The following is a 4,751-nucleotide window of genomic DNA, read 5'->3' as shown; positions in this document are numbered from 1 at the left end:
GCTGACGTGCTCGAACCATGTGGGGCAGGTGCTGAGTTAAGGGTCCACGTGGCAGGTGGGGGAGCCCCAGAACCCGCCCCCAGCACCCCCTACAGCTGCCACAGGGTCAGTCCCTCAAAATCCGCGCCCCCGTGCCCAGGCCATCAGCTGGGCAGTGAGGGATAGACCCCCAACACCGGCCTCTGGACACTGCTGCCAACCCCTCGTGTACAGCAGGACCCTGGATGGAGGCGGGAGGCCAGCCACTGCCCCTCTGCCAGGCTCCCCCAACTCTGATGCCCTAAACTGAGGTCAGTCTCTTGAATTAGCAGTCTCACCAGCACTGTCCAGCTGGGACCCCAAGTACCGTAGACACCTCATGAGGGCAGCCCTGAAGACCCCTCTCCGTGGCCCTGCATGAAACCCTCCGTGACCCCAGCAGACGGAGAATGCCCTGACCACAGCGATGGGTGATGAGGGATGTGGACTTGAGCCCAGCTCAGTGCCTGGGCCTGGAGGACCCGCAGCCCTACTGTGTGCCCAAATGAAGGGGGCCAGAACATGGACGAAGGACAGGTGAGTAGGACACTCCCCTCCCCTCCCCCCGCCAAGTTAGTCCTGGGAGTGGAAGCCGCCTGCCCGTGAAGGGTCCTGTCCAGGAGAGTCTTCCCTTTGGCAGGAAGGCATCCAGCCAGGACCTTAGGGCACTGGGCCAGCAGCCAGTGCTGTATCCCCTTGTGCTGTGTGAACCTGGCCACCCTGTGGGGTCGCTGGCCCTCAGGACGAAAAGCCACCCAGGATCCCAGAATGCTCAGCCATTCTGGGAGTGGCCACCAGGTGGCACCGTGGCTCCACAGAGGCCATGGCATTACTCTGGCTGTGGCCCCCTCAGTGGCTGTCTCCAGGCAGGGGTGCACCCCCATGTTCGCGTCGTTTGGCCCATCAGATCGGGGAGCCCTGTGGTGGGCCAGCCGTGTCATGTATGAGGAAGGGGCCCACACCCCAGGCAGGTGACCCAGGGGCTGCCCGATGGGGGATAGGCTGCGTGTGGGGGGTTCCCCGGCTGGGGGACTGGGGCTTCACCCAAACCCCTGGGTGCAGGTAAGTGCCCGTCAGACGGGAGGGCCCCAGGGGCATTCCTTGTACCCCACACACCACCCCCACGTCAAGAACCCCCTCCCACCGGGACCCACCCCCACCCCCCCAGGGCGGGCTTTCTGTGGGGCTGCCTGCCTGCCTGTCCTGCCCTGGGCTGGAGAGAGTGAGGGTGCGAGCAGGAGGCCCCCAGAGGCCTTCCCCGGGCTGGTGCGGGGTGGACGGGGGACTTTCCTTTAAAGAGAGAAGTCGGCACTTGGAAAACACCGCGTGTCAGTAGACAGCCTGAGAAACCTGGTGTTGAGACCCTGCACCTACCCACTTGGGGCCCACCCCGTCCTGCAGTCCCCACCCTGCCCTGCAGCCCACAGCCCACCTGGCGCTGAGGGGACTGAGGCAGGATGACAGGGACAGGGCATCCACCCTCAGATTCCTCGGCTGCAGCACATACTGGCTGTGTGACCTTGAGCCTTGGTGCCCCTCCGTTTCCCCTGTGTTCCTCCAGCTGGGCAGGGGGATGCGTATATCATGGATCAACGAGGTGACCAAAGCAGCAGGGCCCTGCTCCCCCAGTCCCAGGGCCATGAGTGCCCACTCCATGCTCCACCACATGTGGGCACTGGGCCAGGGGTCCATGCGGCTCCACCTGTGAGGGGCTCTGATGCCAAGGGCACCTGACAAACTGGCAGAGGTTGTGCTGTGACTGGTCAGGGAAGGACAAGGCCTGGGGAGGTTCAGGGCCTGCATGCTTATTCAGGTGTACAGGCCCCGGGATCAGGGCAGGAGGAAGGCCAGGCCATGTGTCCTTCCTTCGTGGGGCCCGGCAGCTTGCCCCGCCCAGACCCCTCTCCCCCTGCCTCCCTGCAGGGGCAGGGCCAACAGTTGCCGCTATGAAGCCCCTGGCCCTTAGCACACTGCACAGCGTGGCACTGGGCCACCAATATAATTACCCGTTCCCACCGAGAGCACCATAATTACACTTAATGGGTTCAGCAGTAACAAGTGCCTTTGCTGTGATTTGGCTGCAGAAAAACAGAAATCAGCGTCCTGCTAAGACAGCGCTGAGGGCCCAACCCCCCAGGCCTGTGACAGGCGGGCCAGGGACGCGCTCAATGGAAGCTGGCCGAGAGGGGCTGGCAGGGTGGCTCGGCGCACAGTCAGGGCCTGTGGGTGCTGCAAGGTCTCCGTGGGTGGGGTGGGTGAAGGAGAGAGCTGCAGCTGAAAGCTGCACCAAACACCCATAGTGCACCTACTGTGCACCAGCCCACGGGGCAGCCACAGTCCAGCCCCCCCTGCACAGACTGGGAGCTCCGGTGGCTCGCCCGAGGGGACCAGGCGTGGGTCCCAGGCTGTGTCATGGGATGCTGAAGCCACACACGAAAGCCAGTCCTAGGGCACCGCAGCTCTCCCGGTGTCCTGACCCGCCGGCTGCAGCCCCTGGGAGCTGCGTACGGCTCCTCTGTCCTTCACTGCTGCAAACAGCACCTCTGGAGTAGGCGCTGCAAGGGTGTCATTGTGTGTCTCCCAGGAGTGGGGGTGGGTTCTCAACACTAAAGCTGTGGATGACATGCCTGAAGGACAAGCACCCCCAGTCCCACCAGCGAGGACGCTGCCACACAGCAGGGAGCAGGCAGCTCTGGGTCTGGGCGTGCGATGGTCAGATGCTCCCCAGACCTGGCTGGACCCTTGGTCTTGCAGGCACGTGGCCCCTCCCACCCCTGCAGGGAGGCAGCACAGAGCAGCCTGGGCCCTCAGTTTGCCCACCCAGGCAGTGGGGGTGTGAGGACTGTCTGTTCCTGGGTCCTGGGACCCTCCTTCCTTGCCCCACTTCTCCGAGCTCTCCCCTGACCCCGAGTGCTTCCACCGGGCCAGCTCCCACCTCCCACATGGCGAACATCCTGCTCCAGGAGCAGCAGGGTTTCCAGCCCAGCCCAGCCCAGCCCAGCCCAGCCCAGCCCAGCCCAGCCTGCCTCTGAGCCCTCAGCTCTTCCCTTCTTCCACCAGCATCATGCCCCTCATCTCAGACTGATGTCACGAGCCTGCTGCCCGATTTCTCCCAGGTCCGTGCCCATGCTCACTCTGAGATCACCCTAGACCCCGGAGCTGGCGTTGAGCAGAGCTAAGGACCTTGGTCCTCAACGGTGCAGTGCATGTCTGGAGCCCTGGGCTGGTCTGGGCCAGGACCCATGAGACGTTACTTGATCAGGGGCTAGGGGGGCCCAGTTTCTAGCAAGAGCCACAAACTAGGCCCCCAGCAACTTGCAAAGATAGCCCAGCTTGAGGTCCTGGGCTGGGGTCCTACCTCGATACCTTCCCAAACCACTGACAAGCAAAAACCACCCACCAACCTCAGCTTTCTCCTGACCCCGCTGGCCCCATGGCCCCACCTGCATCCCCTGCCCTGGAGGCAAGCCCTAGGGGCTCAGGACAACCTCCACGGCCACAGTGACCCCGTGCGGCATGATGAGCACAGGCTTGTGTGTGAGGTGGGGACACTGTCCATGTGGCTGGGGTGACCAACCTGGTCAGCACGGCCCAGAAAGTTCCCTATCCATCCTCATGAGCACGCCCCCTTTGGGGTAATTATTCGATGATACACCCCAGCCCCCTTCCCCCACCACCACAAACACCCTGGGAGGGACGAGCTCCTGGGGTCCAGCTCATCTTTCTGTGCAAAGTGCACACAGGAGAAGCACTTACAGCCACCCTGCCCAGGGAGGGGTTTCCCACGCACAGGGTCCCACTGGCCCTGCCCAGAGAGGGGATCCGCCAGCAGTGGGGGGAGGGCTCCATCAGCCCCACACGTCACAGCCATTCCCTGGTCACGCCTTTGTGGGCAGCTGAGGACAGACGGTGCCAACCGGACTCTCATCACAAGGCCACTGACTTCCGGAGGCTTAATTACACAGATGGATTTTCTGGGTTTTAATTCAAAATCCTTTAGGTTTTGAACCAAATTCTACAAATTAGAGTCAATTTCCACTGCGGGTCCAAAGAAGCCAGGCTGACGTGTGGCTGGGAAGAGGCGGCCGCACCAGCCCGGCAGGGGGGCTGTGGTGCTGCCCGAGGCCTGGCCACACGCAGAGGGGCTGGGGGCATGGGTCTCTCCACGGGACCCCTCTGGACCTCTCTGCCCAGGTCCAGAGACTGAAGGAAGGGCAGAGAGCCCCCTGACCCATGTTCCTAGACCACCCTAGGCTTTGACCCATCAGGACCCAGGGATGTCCCCCGGCCTAACAGGCCCCTGGTGTCCAGCCTGGGCAGGGTGGGGCGTGGAGTGACTCTCCCTGGGGCAGCCTGTCCCCCAGTCAGGCTGGGGACTTGTGAGAAACTGGTCCCCAGAGAGGCGTGGAAATGAGCCCAGAGCCAGGGCTGGAGACCCGATCAGCGGTGGGAGCAGAGGTCTGGTCCGTCCAGGGACCCCTCAAATGCCGTACCCCCCCTCCGGGTCCCACACTCCACCCACAAAGCCCTCCCAGCATTCGGCCGACCTGTCCCAGCATCAGCCTCCTTCCAGTCTCCTCCCTCCCTTCTCGTTTCTGCGGCCTCGGTGGGGCTCAGCAAGGACTGGCCCACCTTCCCACCCCAGCAGCAATGCCCGTGGGCCAGCCTCCCCCAGTCAGTGCAGAGCAGGTGCTGGCTCCATGGTCTCCCAGACCATGACAGCAACACACCCC

This window comes from Eubalaena glacialis, chromosome 13 (genome assembly GCF_028564815.1).
Source record: "Eubalaena glacialis isolate mEubGla1 chromosome 13, mEubGla1.1.hap2.+ XY, whole genome shotgun sequence".
NCBI classification, from domain to species: Eukaryota; Metazoa; Chordata; class Mammalia; order Artiodactyla; family Balaenidae; genus Eubalaena; species Eubalaena glacialis.
Note: the sequence above shows the minus strand (reverse complement) of the source record.